The sequence below is a fragment of the Nycticebus coucang genome, chromosome 10, assembly GCF_027406575.1.
Source record: "Nycticebus coucang isolate mNycCou1 chromosome 10, mNycCou1.pri, whole genome shotgun sequence".
Lineage (NCBI taxonomy): Eukaryota > Metazoa > Chordata > Mammalia > Primates > Lorisidae > Nycticebus > Nycticebus coucang.
Window position 1 is genome coordinate 28,974,459 of NC_069789.1, and position 21,458 is coordinate 28,995,916.

Genomic DNA, 21,458 nt, shown 5'->3' on the forward strand with positions numbered 1-21,458 from the left:
TTGTTTAAAATTATAACATACAGCAGATATTTACAAACACAAAATTTTTAAGACTGATAAATGTCAATTTTGCTAAATACTCCCAACCACTCCATCTATTATTATTAAAGTAGCATGCACAATATTTATCCATAAGATACAGAAAGACTACGGTATACAGATAAAGTGTCTATCAAGCTAATGAGATCATTCCAAAGGACATAAACAACTTAGAAAATTTTCAATAATTATATTTTAAGTTTAAACTGCTTTTTAAAAAAAATCTGTGTTACCAATATTTGTAAATGGCTACTTCTATAAAATCTTTATTTTTAAGAAACATGCCTAGTCTTCAATTTTTATCCTTCAGTTCCTATAAACCATATTTACAGCGGGGCAAAAACATAAGGACAATAAAAAGAAGACCTTACAAGAAAAACCTGAGAAATTATCTTGTCTCTGACAACGAAGAAACTGCCACATTCCGTTACCAATCATTTTGCCAAAAGTCACCCGACAATTGTCAGAACGCAGGTAAGCCATTATTACTGCATAAAACAAGACATTTGCAACCCAAAATTTCCAATCTATCTTACAATTTAAACTATGAAGCAACATTCTTGCATTTCATATCTATTAAACATCTTCTTTCTTTCTTTCTTTTTTTTTTTTTTTTTTGTGGTTTTTGGCCGGGGCTGGGTTTGAACCCACCACCTCCGGCATATGGGGCCGGCGCCTTACTCCTTTGAGCCACAGGCGCCACCCAGCATCTTCTTTCTGATGACTTTTACTTCATACCATCATAGAAAATACTGATCTGAATTCTGATAAGGCTGCCTGAATTCTGCTGCAGTTTCCATTTCCCAAAGATACTAAATTATTCATTCCACCACATACATAAGGCTCTTTGAATTTCCTGCTTAATAATGATGCCATTAACTCTTTCTTCACTCACCAGAGGAGACTGGAATATGACAAAGAACATCCAATGTCCAGGTTAAGCATGTTCATTAATATAAAGTTTTTAGCATAGTTTCAAGACTAGCACTGATATTCCATAAACCACATTTTACCCATAACAGGACATTTCTTTTAAGTCAGCTACATTAAAACAGGCTTAGGGCTAACAGCCGTCCGTCAGGCTTTCCTGCAGCCCTTAACACTCTATCATTAGGCATTGTATATAAGCAGAAATGTAGAAACCTTGGGCGAGATATTAATAGCGGAAAATAAGAGGCTGTTTAGATTTGATCACTATTCTTGTATTTTATTACTATAATTATTATAGTTGACTGCTAGCATTCATGCTTTTCACACTAGAGATTGTATTCACAGTTAGTCCCAAGGCAATCTGGGCAATTATCCATCGTGGCATTTTTTTCTGAGAATCAGATAATGTTTGAATCTGGTTTGCACTCTCTGGAAAGATGGTCTGCTGAGTGAGTGAATAAGCATAATTATTAAGGCTCCCAGGTATCTCACTCATGATTGCTAAATTCTACTATATACATTTTTGAGAGGGAGTAAAACAAGTGAGTTTGTGTAGAAGCGAGGCAGGCACTGGAGTGGGGTGGCTGCCTGCATTAAAAAAAAATAGGGTTACCATGTGCCAGTAGATATGAGAATTATAAACAGTAAATATTATTTAAAGCAATGGCATTTTAAAATTGGCATTTTGAAATGTTTTCAAAAGCATTATTTCAAAATTTTTTAAATATATTTTTACAATGAAAGAAAACTTCTATGTATCTCAGGAAATGGAGCACCATGCATCTACAGTCACACATGAAAAAAATACCATTATATAGAACTTTTTTTTTTTTGATGTTTAAGGTTTATTTTTATTTTTTTGCAGTTTTTGGCTGGGGTTGGGTTTGAAACCGCCACCTCCAGTATATGGGGCCAGCGCCTAACTCCTTTGAGCCACAGGCACCACCCAACTATTTTTTTTTTTTTTTAACTCAATCTTAGGGAAAACTATACAAGATTGGTTTTTTCCACTCCTTCATTTCTTATAATAAACTTGGAAGAGTCAACTGAAGTTAAGGGGCCTATCATTTACCACTTCTGTCAGATCCCAATGGTTCTAAAGGCAAGAACAGTTTGAGTGTCCCCACCCACATTCCTTTCTCTGCTTCCTCACTCTGAGCACAGACATCCATCAAATCACTTCATCACTCCCTCACCCTTTGTAAATGCTCAGAGAAGCCACCACATAGCAGAATGCTGCTTTAACACGATGAGCTTACTAGAATGTTTGAGAACTATCTTATCAGTGCCCTTATCTATTTACTTACAAACCCCAGAAATCTAGGACCCACTTCATCCCTTCCTTCTCTTTTACTCCTATTTAACCAATTTCCAAGGCCTGTCAATTCAACTTCATAATTTCTTTCTCTAAACTATCTCCATTGCCACTATTCTTATTTATAATCTCTTTATTTACTGGTATTCAAAATGGGCTACATATACCTCAGAAGTTTTACATGTATTGGGGCAGAGAAGAAAACAGTAGCACTTTTTTTTTTTTTTGGTTTTTGGCCAGGGCTAGGTTTGAACCTGCCACCTCTGGCATATGGGACCGGTGCCCTACTCCTTGAGCCACAGGCGCCGCCCAGTAGCACTTCTATTTGTTAATTTTACTCATCCTTTTTACTTTTCCTTTTTTCCTAACGTATGTAATATGCCAACACCAAAGTGTATGTGCACACCCATACAACAAACACACGAATTGGGGGGTATGCTAAAAAGTGAGAGACTGCCAGACAATTACAATAACATAGCCTACTTAACCTGCCTTTTCTAATATATGTCCCCTTTGCCACACCAGCCAGTGATACTTTCATAACTAACTGGATGAAATCATTCCCCTGCTCTTAAGATTAATACCAAATCCAGTGCTTTCTCCCCACAATGTGAATGTCGCCTATCTCCAGCAATTTTCACTCTGTGTTGCTCTCTGTTTCAGAAACTCTGCTCTCAGCTGCTCGAGTGCTCTATGACCCTCCCTCTGCAGGGCCTTTTTCACATGTGCACATGCCTTCTGCTTCTGGTATTCTTCTCCTGGTTAACTAGTATGCTTCTATTTGTACCAACCAGATTCTGACAGTCAACACTCAATTAGAATTACTATTAACCTCCAGTCAACTAAAATAATGTAGTTATTCCTTCACCAGACATTCTTCCTACTTCAAGTTTTATCATATATCCTTTTTTCGTATTAGCCCACTTCAAAAGATTTCATTACTGGCCACTTCAAAAGATTTCAAAGGAGGTAATTAAGCATAAATATAAAATTAGATAACATCAAATTTTCTAGGAAATATAAAGGCTCTATCTAAAGATTTAGGAGAAAAGCTTTTAGTACAATGTTAAAATTAAGGCAAAGAGGTCAAAACTTATATTTGGGTAAGAAAGTAAGTTCGTTTGTTTGTGTGTGTGTGTTTTTTTTTTTTTTAGAGACAGTCTCACTTTATCAGCCTCAGTAGAGCACCGAAACGTCACAGCTCACAGCAACCTCCAACTCCTGGGCTTAGGCGTTTCTCTTGCCTCAGCCTCCTGAGTAGCTGGGACTACAGGCGCCCACCACAATGCTTGGCTTTTTTGTTGTTGTTGTTGCAGTTTGGCCGGGGCCAGGTTCGAACCCACCACCCTAAGTATATGGGACCTGCACCTTACCCACTGAGCCACAGGCACTGTTCTTTTTGTGTGTGTGTGTTTTTTTAACTATGGATGGGAGTATACAACAGAAGGAAAATGGACCCACAAAACTGAAGTCTAGGGGTAAAACAATAAATTCTTCCAACTCCGCAGGCAAAGATAAGACAGATATGAGCAGGTCTCCTATCAATTTAGGGAAACACACAATTGTGCTCCCTTATCTACATGTAAAAAACTGAATCTCCTTTAACCAAGAAAAAAGTTTCTATTTTAAAAGTATAAGACAGGCTCAGTGCCTGTAGCTCAGCAGCTAAGGTGCCAGCTACATACACCAGGGCTGGCTGGTTTGAACCTGACCAGGGCCTGCCAAACGAGAATGACAACTACAACAACAAAAAAAGCCGGGCATTGTGGCAGGTGCCTGTAGTCCCAGCTGTTTGGGAGGCTGAGGCAAGAGAATCACTTAAGCCCAAGAGTTTAAGGTTGCTGTGAGCTGTGATGCCACAGCACTCTACTGAGGGTGACATTGTGAGACTCTGTCTCAAAAAAAAAAAAAAGTGGGCTCGGCACCTGTGGCTCAAGCAGCTAAGGTGCCAGCCACATACACCAGAGCTGGCGGGTTCGAATCCAGCCTGGGACCGCCAAACAACAATGATGGCTGAGGTTGCTGTGAGCTGTGATGCCATAGCACTCAACCCAGGGCGACAGCTTGAGGCTCTGTCTCCAAAAAAAAAGTGTAAAACAAAGGCTTTTGGAGAGCATGTCTGTTTTTTCTTACTGTTGAATTAAGAGATAACACAAAAGTATTATGTTTCTAATATTCTAGACTAATACTTTAAGGGGTGGAAAAAAATGGAAGAAGAGTAGAAGCAGGGTGATTCTGGGCCAAATAATTGAACCTAGGGGCTAAGAGAATAAATCTCAGTTTTTATTTGAGCATTTGTCTTTATTTACATTCAATTTGGTATAGAAAATCTGCTTTATATAATTTACCAAATTTTAAAATACTGATTTTTTTTTTTTTAATTAAAGAATTGAGAGGCCAGTAAGAATGGCTCACACTTATAATCCTAGCACTCTGGGAGGCTGAGGCAGGAGGCAGGAGGCAGGAGGATGGCTTGAGGTCTGGAGCTCAGGACCAGCCTGAGCAAAGCAAGACCTCTATTAAAAATGTGAGTGCCGGGCGGCGCCTGTGACTCAGTGAGTAGGGCGCCAGCCCCATATGCCGAGGGTGGTGGGTTCAAACCCAGCCCCGGCCAAACTGCAACAAAAAAATAACCGGGCGTTGTGGCGGGCGCCTGTAGTCCCAGCTGCTTGGGAGGCTGAGGCAAGAGAATCGCTTAAGTCCAAGAGTTAGAGGTTGCTGTGAGCTGTGTGACGCCACGGCACTCTACCCGAGGGCGGTACAGTGAGACTCTGTCTCTACAAAAAAAAAAAAATGTGAGTGCCAGATGGTGCCTGTGGCTCAGTGAGTAGGGTGCTGGTCCCATATACTGAGGGTGGTGTGTTCGAACCCAACCCCGCCAAACTGCAACAATAAAAAGTAAATAAATAAATAAAAATGTGAGTGCCGGATGGTGCCTGTGGCTCAGTGAGTAGGGTGCTGGTCCCATATACTGAGGGTGGTGTGTTCGAACCGAACCCCCGCCAAACTGCAACAATAAAAAGTAAATAAATAAATAAAAATGTGAATGCCTGGCTTGGCGCCTGGTAGCTCAGTGAGTAGGGCGCCTGCCACATACACTAAAGCTGGCAGGTTTGAGCCCAGCCTGGACCTGCTAAAAAACAACAATGACAACTACAACAACAACAACAACAACAAATAGCTGGGCGTTGTGGCGGGCACCTGTAGTCCCAGCTACTGGGTAGGCAGAGGCCAGAAAATTGTTTAAGCCCAATTGTTGTGAGCTATGACATACTGACGGCAACATAGTGAGACTCTGTCTCAAAAAAAAAAGTGGGTGTCTATAATCTTAAGACATTTGGAGGCTAAGGCAGGAGGACTGCTTGGGCCGAGGAGTTTGCAGTTGCTATGAGCTAGGCTTAGGCCATGGCACTCTAGCCTAGGAAACAGAGTGAGACTATGCCTCAAATAAGAGGGTGCTAGGTGGGGACGTGCTTTGATTTTAATGTCTTTGCCTTAAAAATCCTTAAGATTTAGTCATACACAACTTTAAAGCAAGAGGAGTCAATTACTACAACTTAGAAAGCATAATTTGATAGACATGAATACATACTTTTTACTAGGATTTGCTTTTCTTTTCTTTTTTTTTCTTGAGACAGTCTCACTTTGTCACCCTAGTTAAAATGCCATGGCATCACAGCTCACAGCAACCTCAAACTGTTGGGTTCAAGTGATTCTCTTGCCTCAGCCTCCTGAGTAGCTGGGACTACAGGTGCCTGCCACAACACCCAGCTGTTTTTTAGAGACAGGGTCTTGCTCTTTCTTGGGCTGGTCTCAAACCTGTGAGCTCAGGCAATCCACCAACCTTGGGCTCCAGAGTCCTAGGATTACAGGCACAAACCACCGCACCCGGCCTAGCGTTTGCTTTTCACAATGCCACACATGGTGAATGGTACAACACGTATGAAAGAAGTCAGTGAAAACACCCCATCTTGTATGATTCCATTTGTATGAAATGTCCAAAACAGGCAAATCTGCAGCAACAGAAATTAGATTGGTGCTGCCAGATGCTGGGGGGGGCGGGGAGGGGGGAAATGGGGTGGGGGTGGGTAGGAATAATGACTTAAGGGTCGGGAGTTTCTTTCTGATATAATGAAAATGTTTTAAAAATGAAAATGTGATGGTTGTACAACCCTGTGAACCACTAAACCACTAAAATGTATGCTAAAGCAGATAAAACATATGGTATGTGAAGTAAAGCTCAGTAAGTTGTTACAGAAATAAAGAATGCCATGCTGTGCATGTGTTCCTCATCTCGCAATTGTTTGTAACACATTAAAAATATCCCAATGCCTCTCACTTCTCCATTATGAAAGCTATTAAAGGTGATTACTTCCAGATGGTGAGGTTTTAGGTATTTTTACCTTCTTCCTTATGCTTTTTTATATAGCACATGACTTTATAATTAGAAAAAAGTACTTATTTTCACTTGAAAAACAAAATGCCATGCTAGAAATTAAGAGTTCTACTAATAAGAGTGGTTTCTGTCAAGACAGAGCCCTAACTGGCTCTAGTTTCTGACAGGAGAATTGGCGGTTAACAAGAATGAAGTGACTTCATTAATAACACCAATGCCACCCCCCCACAGATCTGGAAGGACTGCAGAGCCAGGGCCCAAATACCCTTTCTAAACACCAGAGCTGGTCGGGGACAGCACAAAGCAGTTCCTCTCCCACCCTGTTTTCCATCAGGAATCAAAATCAAAGGCATTTCTTAGGTTACAACTCTCTGAGTACATGCCCATTCAGATGGTTCATCAAAAACCAGGACTGTCCCAGTTAAACCAGAATGGTGGGCTCCTTTTCCATGGAGACCTTTCTGCCTTTGCCCTTTTCTTTCCCTCTGAACAGTAATTCATGATACTTCAAGAATGTGCTTACCAAGAAGCAACTTCTATCTAAAACAACACAGGACAGCCATTATCTAAATGACATTTACTTCTTGAAATTCAAACATATATCTAAATTGTATTGAAAGAATAGTTTAGTTGAATACATAAAAGACTAAATTAAGTGGGTTCACCACACTTTTTTAATGAGACCAGGTATCATTCTGTCAAACATGCTGGAAAGCAACAGTGTAATCATAGCTCACTGCAGCCTCAAACTCTTCAGCTCAAGAGATCCTCCCACTTCAACCTGGTAAGTAGCTGGGACTTCAGGTGTGCACAACCATGCCCAGCTAATTTTACTTTTTGTAGAGATAGGGTCTCACTATGTTGCCTAGGCCAGACTTAAACTCTCTCTTTTTTCTTCTTTTTTGAGACAGAATGTCACCATGTCACCGTCGGTAGAGTGCTGTGGCATCACAGCTCATAGCAACCTCCAATTCTTGAGCTTAAGCAATTCTGCCTCAGCATTCTGAGTAGCTGAGACTACACGTGCCCACGACAACACCCAGTTATTTTTGGTTGCAGTTGTCACTGCCGTCTAGCAGACCCAGGCCAGGCTGGAACCCTGAGTGGCTGGCGCCCCACTCACTGAGCTATGGGCATCGAGGCCAAGTCTTAAACTCTTGGGCCTCTAGTCTCAGCCTCCTGAAGTGCTGGGATTACAGGTGTGACCCACCATTCTTGGCCTAAATTAAACATTTTTTAAAGCAAGGACCAGGTATGGTCCATAGCCACTTCCCAGAGTAAGAAAGTCAAGTGGAAGCCAAATTCTTCCCCCAGATCTTACCATATGAACCACCAGAAGGTAGAGCACACAAATGACGTTACCAGGAGGACTGTCTTTAAAAAAGGCAATTTGGGCTCAGCAGCTAAGGTGCAAGCCACATACACTGGAGCTGGCGGGTTCGAATCCAGCCTGGGTCCGCCAAATAACAATGACAACTAAAACCAAAAAATAGCTGGGCATTGTGGCAGGAATCTGTAGTCCCAGCTACTTGGGAGGTGGAGGCAGGAGAATCGCGTGAGCCCAAGAGTTGGAGGTTGCTGTGAGCTGTGATGTCACAGCACTCTACCCAGGGCGACAGCTTGAGGCTCTGTCTCAAAAAAAAAAAAGGGCAATCTGGCCACCTCTCCTCAGACAACAATCTTATGTTAAACTGTTTTTAAGCCCATTAAGATTCAGCAAGGCAGCTATAGAGACCACATCACCACTATGCAAAGGAAGAAGAAATGCTGGTGAAGAGTTTTAAGTAGCACTGAATTGAATTCATACTTTAATAAGTTAAAGAGTAAATTTTTGTCAGAGAAAGAATTGTTAGGTTAATTGACAATGTGGAAATACCAAAAAGCCTTGAAAACCTAGCTCTTGTCAAAAATGTAAAACTTGAAAATAAAACTGCACTATCCAAACTGAGATAAAAGTACTATTTAAAAGAGAAGAAACATAATTCAAGTAGATTTCCCAAAAGAACAGTGTTCTTTAAGAGCAGTAAAATAGTTCTGGCTTCCTAAGAACTAAATTATAGATACTCAAAAACATCTATTTATGTAAATAATACTATAATTATTAGTTGATATATATAGAAGGTACCAAAAATATGTACACTCAAAATACACCTGATAATATTTATCTTATAAAATGTATATCTCTTGCAACTGCAGAAATCAAATGTAACTTTAACTTAAAATTAATTATAATTTAATTAATTAATTATAATTTTAATACAGTTTTTTTCCTTTCTTAAAATGTGTATACGTATTTTTGGCAGTGTGTGTACACTTGAAAGCTGCTCATATCTTAGTCAAGACTAAGGGGATATTGTAGGCTACATTTTGAAAAAAAAAAAAAGTATGTGTCTTTTGGTCTGAGGAAGGAATAATGTGATGATTATGTACAATGAAATTCACTACTAAAGTCCCACTCTATTAACACTGTCACTAATTTTGACCCTATTAAATTTATTTATATAACCCTGAAATAACAGTCTAAAGTGCTCTGAAAAAAGTAAAGCAGCGAAAAATGTATACTACAAGTCAAGAAAGGAAGAGAGAGAAAAAAAGAGAAAGAGAGAGAGAGAGAGAGAGAAAGAAAGAGAGAGAGGTATAAGGGCCTGGATGCAGGAGAGAGCATGCTTAGTTCATGCAGAACATGTTGTAGTTGGTCCCATCAGAACAAAAATTGTTCTTGCGATTCATGTTGTATCATCAGTAGAGACAGATTCTATTATATTAAAGCCTCTCTTTATCCTTGTGTAAAGATGAAAACATTGCACACAGAGGTCTCAGAATTTTTGACTGTTCAACATCAAGCAAAACGCTTAACTTATGGACAACATATAATAAAAATGTATAAATACAGATGAAAGTAATTATATGTAAATGACTATTCTCATACAGGAGAGCATGCAAATAATCTTGGAAAACAAACTCAGGTCATTGCAGCACCATTAAGTAACTGTCAGGAATAGGATTATAAAATGCCCAACTACCAGGGAAGCAGAAAAACAAGAATGCAACATACATATAAATAGTATCTGTATGACAACAAACTTCAAGCTAAAATAACTTTCTGTAAGATATGAAATCCATATTTATCACAAAAGTAGTACCTGCCTCCTTTAGTCATTTAAACATTCCCACTTTGGAGTAGGACAAGATTACCTTAAGCCCCACAACATAAGACTAAAGCCATACTCATGAAAACTGAGACCTGACTTATGATCAAAGGCTAATGAACAGGAACTTAAAAGTCACAGGAGTAAATATCTTAAAGTACTCTATTGTAAATAATTTATTACAAATGACAGACATGTTTTAAGTATATAACTTGCATTTATAAATAACATGATTATGAAAAATTACAAAATGAAAAGTCACAAGTATATTGAATAATGACCAGAAACCAGACAACTCTCGACTTTTAAGAGGCAGAGCTAGAAACAGCAAACAATGGTTGACTACTGCTGGACAGATGGTAGTCTCACCAACCTAACTTCTGGGCAACTTATAAATAAAGCATGAAAAAGGCCACCTGACCTATAATGATAGATGGTGATGATGCTTAGGATTAGGAATAATCTTTGCCCGCTTCTGTGACTTACAAAGTCCTAGTTTTTGCCAGTCCTACAAGATTAATTTTCTTCATGGGGAAGAGAGAAGACGCAATATAGAAAGAGAAAGACACTTAAAAGACAGGAAAGAAGGATTCTCTGTGATAGGCAGAGTTAGGTGTTTCTACCTACATAGGTACCAGGTCCACAGAGAAAGAAAATGTGGAATAATCAATTCCTCTCTGATAATAATCTGCAAGGTTTCTTTGCTAGGCTGTCTGGAAAAGATAAAAACAAATACAAATTCTATTCTCGGTCAGTAAACGTAATAGCTCTCCCTAATAAATTATGACAGTAGTTTTCGAAGGTTTTGGTGTTGGGAGCCACTTATGCTCCTAAAAATTATTAAAGACCCTAAAGAGCTGTTGTTTACATGGGTTGTATCTATCTTTATTTACTGTATTAAAAAACAAATTTTAGTATTTAATAATTCATTTTTTAAATAATTAAAAACCTATTACATTTAAAATAACATTTTAATGAAAAATAATTATTTTCTAAATGAAAAAAATTAGTGATTAGAATGACATGATTTTACATTTTTTACAAATCTCTGCAATGTTTTGTTTCAATAGAAGGTAGATGGGTGATTTCACTTAATACGTAGTATGCTCCTATGGTTGAAGTATAATTGGGTGACTTCATGATTTTAACATGTAGTATACTCCTATGGTTGAAGTATAATAAAGACAACCCCTTGAAAGAGTCAAGGGTCCCAGGATCACACTGTGTGCAGCCCTGAGTTAGGGTTTTATTTTCTTCCCTCCCTCCCTTTTCTTCCCCTCTCTCTATTTATTTATTTAAGACAGAATCTCAGTATGTCACCCTAGGTAGACTGCCGTAGCTTCACAGCTCACAGCAACCTCAAACTCTCGGACTTAAGCAATTCTCTAGCCTCAGCCTCCCAAGTAGCTGGGACTACAGGTGCCCTCCACAACACCCGGCTATTTTTTTGTTGTAGTTGTCATTGTTGCTTGGCAGGCCCGGGACAGGTTTGAACCCACCAGCCCCAGTGGCTGGAGCTCTAGCTGCTAAGCTATAGGCGCTGAGTCTGAGTTGGTTTTTTTTTTTTTTTTTTTTTTTCAGCATTTAATGAAGACTTTATTATAATAAGAAAGGGGCTAACTTTTCTCTTTATAACTGTGAAGGAAATGAGATGTAGAAATGCCCTCTGCTAACAGACATGTAATCCTTTTAGCGATGTGGGCTCTTCTATTCTGATGTGGTTGTTGAGATCACAGCATGTCACTAGTGAGTATCAGGATGGGTGTCCTCTGAGGGAAGCAGACATTCACATCTGTCAGTCGTGTTGAGAAGAAGCACTTCTTGGGACAGGAAATGAGTAAATAGTAGGTCGAAGGTAGTCTGGAGGGAGGCTCAGGATGGGAAGCTTCTCTGGCTCTTCTCAGATGAAGACAGAAGACATTCAGGGGAGTTCCCAGTTGGTGAAAGAAATGAGACCTCACCAAGAACTGTGAACTGTTTTGGTGTGTTTGGACTTGGCACTCAGTTGAACTGCCTTGGGGAGAGCCTGAGCGAGAGTGCAGAGAACTTTGGCCATTGTCTAGGGCCCCAGTCTGAGCTGCTGAGCCAGGCGGAGCTAATAGTGTTTGGCTGTGGGCCACATGGAGCCATTGTGAGTGATCTCCTGAGTTGGGTTTTAAATTTTAAGATTTCTGATTCAGGCTCAGCGCCTGTGGCTCAAAGCAGCTAAGGCGTCAGCCACATACACCTGAGCTGGTGGGTTTGAATCCAGGCTGGGCCCGCCAAACAACAATGTCGGCTACAACCAAAAAATAGCTGGGCATTGTGGCGGGCACCTATAGTCCCAGCTACTTGGGAGGCAGAGGCAGGAGAATTGCTTGAGCCCAGGAGTTTGAAGTTGTTGTGAGCTGATGCCATAGCACTCGACTCAGGGCAACAGCTTGAGGCTCTGTCTCAAAAAAAAAAAAAAAAAGATTTGTGATTCAATTCCTCATTTACCCCAAAAGAAATTTAGACTATAGAAAACAAGCAAGTAAGTACATAGTAATCTAGGCATTAATCCTCCTCAAAATATTCACTCAAACTTTCTATTTAGTGACTAAGAATTAGATATAGAATTTCAATTATTAATCAGTACAAATAAAGCTATCCTGAACAAGTGAGAAGACTTCAATACATATAATTCACATGTTAATCCACTGTCATCTTCTGGTCCCAATTTCACAGCCCAGAACTTCAAGGCAGATCTTGTGAGTAAACAGGAAATTAGAAAACAGAAGCACAAAGAGAGGTCAAGAGAAAAGAACAGAAGAGAAGCAGCCTTCCAAGAGAATTTAGCTCTAACACAGCCACTGTAGGTAAAGAATAGCTAAATACAGAGAATGGCAGAACTGAGAGAGATTAGCTACCCAAATCGTTTTCCTCAGAACTTAATTCTCTCACAGAACCCTGGCTGAGAAAGGCTTAGGAGAGAAGCTGAAAACTTGATGCTCTTTAGGGAAAGGATCTGGGAGCCCAACTCAGTAGATCCCAACCTTCTCAAGAGAATTATGTCTATGTATCTTTCTTTCTAAAATCTGGACTCAGCCTCATCGTAAAATTTAACCTTTTGCTAAATTCTATTTTCATTTTCACTTATTTCTCCCAAACTATTGATTTTATTCATGTAGTTGAAATAGGTACCAGGTCACATCCAAGCAAATATGATACTCTCTCCCAAAGACCTCTATTATTAACATGTGAGTGTGAATAGCCAGAATTCTCTTTTAATGAAAAATGTTATCTGTGAGGATGAAGCACAACCAGCATAATAGTGGCTTCCCATTTAAACTCACCTGATTCTATTTTATAGTTTAAGAATACTAACGTCCTTAACTCATTTAATGCCCAGAATGATATCCAAAGTAACAAAGAAATGGCTCTGGAGAAGGCAACCTGCCACTAGGGGGAGAGAAAACACAGGAAGTCTTTTGATGCTAAATTCAAGTTCTTAAAAAAATAAAAATAAATAAATTCAAGTTCTTTCCACTAAATCAAAATAAAAAACCTTACAACTATATCAAAAGGACAAAACAGGGCGGCGCCTGTGGCTCACTGAGTAGGGCGCTGGCCCCATATGCTGAGGGTGGCGGGTTCAAACCCAGCCCTGGCCAAACTGCAACAGAAAAATAGCAGGGCGTGTGGCGCGCACCTGTAGTCCCAGCTGCTCGGGAGGCTGAGGCAAGAGAATCGCGTAAGCCCATGAGTTAGAGGTTGCTGTGAGCCGTGTGACGCCACAGCACTCTACCGAGGGCAGTACAGTGAGACTCTGTCTCTACAAAAAAAAAAAAAAAAAAAAGGACAAAACAAAAGTACATTAAAATTTTCTCTTTCCTACTTTCTCAGCATAAACTGACTTCCCTCAAAAAACATTTAAAAATGCTTTGGGACCAGCTTGGGCTCAAACCTGTAATTCTAACACTTTGAGAAGCCTAGGGGAGAGGCTCACTTGAGGCCAAGAGTTTTGAGACCAGCCCAAGCAAAGAGAAATCCTACCTCTACAAAAAAATAGAAATACAGTAGAACGACCATAGTAGACCACCTCCTTAAGTTAACGTAATTTTCACAGACAAGCACCACACGTTTGTATCAGTACAGTAGGCTTAGTTCTTTACACCGACCACCTCCATATGTTAACCGATTTTGTTACAGTCCCTTGGGTGGTCAACTTACGGAGGTTCTACTACATTAGCCAGGTGTGGTGATGCATGCCTGTAGTACTCAGGAGCCTGAGGCAGGAGGATGGCTTGAGCCAAGAAACTTGAGGTTGTTGTGAGCTATGATAATGCCCCTGCACATTGTACTCTGTAGCACACCCCTTCCACCCCCGCCCCAAATCTTTGAAGACCTTCAGTTAAGAGACAGATACATGTAGTAAAAATAAACGGTCTAAAGGCTGGAGATGCAATCCTCTTTATGCTTCCAATTTTTCAGGTAAGTACGACCTCAGAAAAATCCCATCTCTCCATATAAACCTTCGTAATTGGAAAGTGGAATTGAAAATAGACACATGAACTTTAAATTGGTGAGAAAACTGTGAATTTATAAATGGGGAAGACTATGGAAGAGGTAAGTATGAGAAGGAACAGGACATGACAGCACCTACAAAAAGACTGTCACAACCATCCGATCTCCAAACCTGTTACTCCTTTAATCCTGATAAGCAGCTATGCCTTTTATCTGTTTCAACACGTTGCTTATCAAGTAAGATTAGTTGGTTTAGGAAAGCTGAAAGTAAAAAACACTGTTCAAGATCATCTTTGGGATTCTTTCTAGGTCTAAATTTGTATGGTTTTATGAAAAGTGCCCCAAGCGGGTACAAGGTCTTACCCTGTTGTTGCCTGGGCTACAATACATCATCATAGCTCACTGCAACCTAAAACTCTTGGGCTCAAATGAAAATCCTGCCTCAGCTTCCAAAGTAACAGGGACTATAGTACATGCCACCACCACAGCTAGCTTGCTTTCTTTCTTTTTTTGGGGGGAGTAGGGGGGGACAGAATCTCACTTTTTCACCCTCGGTAGAGTATCGTGGCATCATAGCTCACAGCAATCCGAAACTCTTGGGCTCAAGCAATTCTCTTGCTTCAGCCTCCCAAGTAGCTGGACTACAGGTGCCCACCACAACACCTGGCTATTTTTAGAGACGAGGTCTCGCTTTGGCTCTTTCTGGTCTCGAACCTGTGACCTCAGGCAATCCACCCACCTCAGCCTCTCAGAGTGCTAGGATTACAGGCATGAGCCACTGTGTCTGGCGGTAATTTTTCTATATTTTTTTTTTTTTGTAGAGCCAGGGTCGTCTTCTTATTCAGGCTAGTCCCCAACTTCTCATCTCCAGCAATCCTTCTGTCTTGACCTCCCAAAGTGCTAGGATTCCAGGCATGAGCTGTTGCGTCAGGCCCATAACCAAATTTGTCATCCACTGCAGAAAATCTCCTTTAAAGCAGCTTTCCACCATCCTCCTCTCTACCCTGGGTTAGCAGTACCATCTTTATCAGTGGCCAAAACTCATATAACTGGTCATTACGTTAAAAAACCATTCTGTTCCTGGCTCGGCACCTGTGGCTCAAGCAGTTAAGGCACCAGCCACATACCTGAGCTGGTGGGTTCGAATCCAGCCTGGGCCTGCCAAACAATGTTGGCTGCAACCAAAAAATAGCCAGGCGCTGTGGTGGGCACCTGTAGTCCCAGCTACTTGGGAGGCAGAGGCAAGAGAATAGTTTGAGCCCAGGAGCTGGAGGTTGCTGTGAGCTGTGATGCCATGGCACTCTACCCAGGGTGACAGCTTGAGGCTCTGTCTCAAAACAAAACAAAACACTCTGTTCCTCCTGGGCTGCCTATTACACTTTACTGACAAGAGTGAAAAAGATGCTGAATTCTAAAATTAGACCTCAATACAAATGCCTGTGGGCCCTGCAGCTAGTTCAGGACTTCCTATGAGCCACAGTCTCATCTCTAAAACAAAGATAGTACTACCCACCTTGTAGAGTTGCTATAAAGATTATCATTAACACCTACCACAGATTAAGATCAATGGACATAGAGCAGGTGACCAATTTTAAAATAGATTGTTCTTGCCTCAGAATTTCTTTAACAAATAAATGAGGACAGAGCTAGAAAGAGTACTAGCAGGTATAGCAGACACTAAATAAAAAGCTGGTGACCTTGGCTCAGCACCTGCAGCTCAACGGCTGGGGTACCAGCCACATACATCGGACCTGAAGGGTTCAAACGCAGCCCAGGCCCGCCAAACAACAATGACAACTACAACCAAAAAGTAGCTGGGCGTTGTGGAGGGCGTCTTTAGTCCCACCTACTAGGAGGCCAAGGCAAGAGAATCACTGAAGCCCAAGAGTTTGAGGTTGCTGTGAGCTGTAATGCCAAGGCACTCTACAAAGGGTGACGGAGTGAGACTGTCTCAAAAAAAAAAAAAAAAAAAAAAGAAGAAGAAGAAAGAAACAAAAGGAAGAACAGGAAGAGCGGAAAGGAAGGAAGGGAAGGAAAGAAACAAAGAAAAGAAAAGCTGGTGACCTCTTCACTCTGCTCCTTTCTTGTACTACGTCAGTTCAGGGTTCACCTTTCTCACAGATATGATCACAACAACATCCTAAACTGATGTTCATGCTTTTAACTGCATGCTCACTAATCCATTGCATTTGACCTAAACCAAAAAACCTGACCATAATAATTCAGCATCCTTCAGTAGCTCCCCACCACCTACATGACAAAATGCATACCCACAGCAGCCCCTTCTCAATCTCGCTGGTCTTATCTCCTGGGATTCCCCCATCCCATATAAATTCTCATGTCGAAGACACATGGTCTGTTTGTTGTTTCCCAACTGCTCCTCGCTCTCTCGTCTCCAAACCTGTCTATCCAGAATGTTCCTCCATCCCTTATGAGATCCCCTCAATCTTCAAAGCACAGCTGAAATAATCATCTTCTCTTCAGGGCTTTCCCTGACCCTGGAATTCTCTTTCTTCAGACTACATTCACAAACTGCATCCTAATTTTGCTGACCTTGTTTACAGTAGCTCCCGCCCAACTGTTCCTGGAAGGACAGGAACAGACTTTGTCATGTTAGTATCACTCCCTAGGACAGGGTCTATGCTCAAAACATGTTTATTTGTGGGAATTTTTGTGATAAAAGCTTAATATCTTAGTATTGGCCATCTGGAAGACTGAAAAATAAAACTGTCACTCTAAACAAAGTATTTCTAGAAATGTTTTTGAGATTTTTTTCATCTAATTTAATTCCAGACCGTATCATTAAGAGATTTTAAAATGCTGAAATTAAGTTCATGCAGCAGATGCTTATCCTGGAAGGTGTATTAGGCTAAATTATCATTAAGAAAAAAATAAATGGAACCTCACCATTTATTATAAAACCTGAAGAAATTTTCAACCAGAAGGACGTATCTTTCACTATGTTCTCATCGTCAATAAATTAAAAAATAAAATCTAGCAAAAGTAGTCTTTTTATTAAGGACAAAATATTTCAAGGCTTTCCTTTGGGGAAGATATGCTTAACTTTGATTCAAAAAAAAACAAAAGCAGACACAGCACAGCTAGTTATATATACTACTGTCTTTTTTAAAAATGGATTTAAAATATTATTTCCTATTTTCAAAATGATTTAAACCTTTTACAAAATACAACAGTTAAACAACAAACTCTACTAATCATCATAAAAATTAATTTTGTAGTTTAAATAATCCATAACTATTATCTACAAAAATCTTTAAATGTACTTGATAAATTAATACAAAAATTAAAAGATCTGTTTGGATAATATACTTGTTTAAAACTGAGTTCTCTTCCATTAGAGAAAGGAAAAGATACACTGTAGCATTTGGTATAAAGGGAAGAGCACCAATTCAGCTTTTTCGAAAATGTTAGAACATGAGATTTTTTCTTTAATTCCAAATATAACTCACTGTATTTAGCACCTTTGTACTTTCCAGCATATTAGATAATTGCTCATCAAGTTAAAAACAAAATAAAAGAAAACATTCCTGCCACCCACCCTTTTCATAAAAAAAAGGGAAATATTAAACACACACACAGCTCTGTTACCTTCTAAGGGTCAGCATGACTAGCGCCCCAAATGCTGTTTATTCTTACTTTTAAAATTTGAGAATTTAGGAGACTTAGGGGACCAGGAGGAAAGGAGAATTGCATGATTATTAGTTTTGGCAAGAAAGATGAGTTAGTAATTCAAATCCAGCTTTCGAGAATCACAGGTGCCTCAGTTGGTGTGGGTCCTGACCTTGACATCAATCAGGGAAGCTCGAGAATCACACAGGTGCCTCAGCTGGTGTGGGTGCTGACCTTGACATCAATCAGGGAAGCTCTATTTTTTTTTTAATCGGTTTATACACTGAGCTTATGCTCATTTGAACAAGTGTCCCTAACTTTAAAAAGTCTGAAAATCACTAAGAAAGATTAACCAATAATGACAATGGATAATATAGATATTAACACCTAATAAGCTAAAATGTAAACAGAAATGTTCAATAAGAAAAAACGGTTTTAAAAAGTGGTAAAAACACTAAGAGGCAAGACTAATATCTGTAGTTGTTTTACCTTTATGAATATAAGTTCATTCTTTTGATTCTGATCAGAGTTTTCTTGGGCTATTGTTTGTTTAGGAAAGGGACACATAAGTTAAGCTTTTTCACTTTGGTTTTGACAGGAAAGACAGTAGATGATTGCAGCAAGGAATTGGCTGTGAACCCAAAGCAAACAGCTTTGGCAGGGAATAAATATATGAGCAAACTGAATGATGACATTATCACTTATGTTTGTTTAGACAGATGGGAGGGGGGTCCATATAATAATACTGAGGTGGGTACATACACCTATTCTACTGTGGGGATCCGTGTAATAAATTATATCCCTTCCGAAGAGCACTCCTAATTCGTTCTTTTTTTAAGACAATGAAGTTTGAAGCAACTTTCTTTTTTTTGAGACACAGGCTCACCCTGATGCCCCAGGAGAACATGCTGTGGTGTCAGCCTAGCTCACAGCAACCACATACTCCCGGGTTCAAGTGATCCACTTGCATCAGCCCCCTCCCCCCAGTAGCTGGGACTACAGGCATCAGCCACAATGCCCAGCTAAAGTGTTCCTTCCCCCTACCCCATCCCCAGCAGGGTCTCACTCTGTTGCCCCAGGCTAGAGTGCCATGGCATCAGCCTAGCTCATAGCAACCTCAAACTCCTAGGCTCAAGTGGTCCTCCCGCTTAGGCCTGCCAAGTAGCGGGAACTATAGGCACCTACAACAACACCTGGCTAATTTTTCTATTTTTTAGTAGAGATAGGGTCTGGCTCTTGCTCAGAACTCATCTCAAGCACTCCTCCAGCCTTGGCCTCCTAGAATGCTAGCACTCCTAATTCTTAACATCTATCCCCTCTTGGCTTGATGCCCATAGCTCAGCGGGTAGGGCACTGGCCACATATACTGAGACTGGTGAGTTCGAACCCAGCCCAGGCCTGCCAAACAATAATGACAACTACAACAAAAAAAACAGACGGCGATGCGGCAGGCACCTGTCGTCCCAGTTACTTGGGAGGCTGAGGCAAGATAACTGTTTAAGCCCAAGAGTTTGAGGTTGCTGTGAGCTGTGACACCAGGGCACTCTACCCAGAGAGACAGCTTGACACTCTGTCAAGAAAAGAAAGAAAGAAAGAGAGAGAAAAAGAGAAAGAAAGAAAAAAATCTACACCCTCTCATGCTTCCACTTGCAAACCAATTAACGTCATAAAAAAATCAGAAATTAGTGCTTAACTGCAATAGCTTACAAAAACAGTCATTTCTTAAATAAATGAGACTACTAAGAACATTAATCATTTTATAAGCTTTGTTTTCCATGATGAAACAAGTACAGAATCAAAAGTTTCTTTGCCAATGACTTGGTCCACACTACGAGGAGACAGCAGAGATGGATCAACTAATTCCACCACTATCAGCCATGGTGGAAGAAGTTGATCCACAGTATTCATGGATCAACTTTCCTCAGCCCATAGTATTCATAGTTGATATTGTGACAGAAAGTATCAAAAATATCTAAGTAGAATTCTATGAATTTTTTTTGCCACATCAAAATACTCAGGTAGCTAGTAAAATGATGAGTGATTTTTCTATCTGCGAAATTTTCTATATTGAGGAATGCTGTTTCTTAATGCTTATTTTACAATAGAAATGTAACTGAATTGCTCCACATTAACACTTATTAATGCCAAAAGATTCAAGATCAGAAAAAACTAATTAGCATTTGCATTGTAAAAACTATATGGCTACGCACTGATAAAAACAATCCTTCCTATTCAGTTTAAAAATATCAAGGACAAGATGAGTAATTCTAACTACTTTACCTAAGTAACATTTAGTTTCTAATATGAGTTCCTAATATCAATAACATTTAGTTCCTAATATCACTGGATACTCTTTTGAAAGTTTAAAATGAAAAATAATGCCAGTCTGTTAAACATGGGAAGCCAAATATTGTCACACATACACTCTGAAGTTTACTCCTTTAATTATTTATTCTGTAAATAACTTATCTCATAAGATATTAAAGAGCCACAATGCTAGCTCCTTCTCTATCATAAAACCACAGTGAACAAAAAGCAATTCTGTACCTATGGAAGTATGCTAGGAAAAAAAAACACTGATGGCTGAAAGAACAATAAGGAGACTTAGAGAAATGATTTACATACAAGACTGTACACCCTTTGCTACTATGTTTTCTGGACTTAGAGACAAAGTAGAGAAGTTCCAGTGGTTTACTTTTCTTTTTTTTTTTTGGTAGAGACAGAGTCTCACTGTACCGCCCTCGGGTAGAGTGCCGTGGCGTCACACAGCTCACAGCAACCTCTAACTCTTGGGCTTACGTGATTCTCTTGCCTCAGCCTCCTGAGCAGCTGGGACTACAGGCGCCCGCCACAACGCCCAGCTATTTTTTTGTTGTTGTTGTTGCAGTTTGGCCGGGACTGGGTTTGAACCCACCACCCTCGGCATATGGGGCCAGCACCCTACTCACTGAGCCACAGGCGCCGCCCCAAAATAGATAAGCTATAAGAACTATGTACAAGTTATTTATAGACATCAATTTCCTCAAAAGAGCTATCTAAAACATCTATAGGCGTAACACGTTTCTGCAAGGTTCCAAAATATGTCTTCTTGCTCTGAAATTCAAGGCAAGGTATAAATACAATTTAACGTATTTTGTAACAGATTTTGAAATTCTAGACCTTCAATAAAGCATCATATTCTCATCTGACTATAACTCTTTCCTCTTAAAATATATAAATTTTGTTTATAGCACATTTATATATTAAAATCATTACTAAGCACACACATAGGCAAGCGTAATCATATGGTTTCTTTATATAACATTATAAAATCTATCTCTTAAAAGAATTAACCACACATTGGTGTTTTCTTTTTCTATTATTTATTTTTGACACAGAGTCTCTAGCTATCGCCCTGGGTAGAGTGTCATGGCATCACAGCTCACAGCAACCTCCATCTCCTGGGCTTAAGCAATTCTCTTGCCTCAGCCTCCCGAGTAGCTGGGACTACAGGCGCCTGCCACAAGGCCAGGCT

General features: G+C 40.0%; 1 protein-coding gene across 3 annotated transcripts in view; it reads right to left on the reverse strand.

The window, feature by feature from the left end:
* The window catches only part of ENAH (ENAH actin regulator), a 190,778-nt gene that overhangs the window by 45,176 nt on the left and 124,144 nt on the right, over positions 1-21,458 (reverse strand). The gene's annotated exons all lie outside the window — the stretch shown is intronic.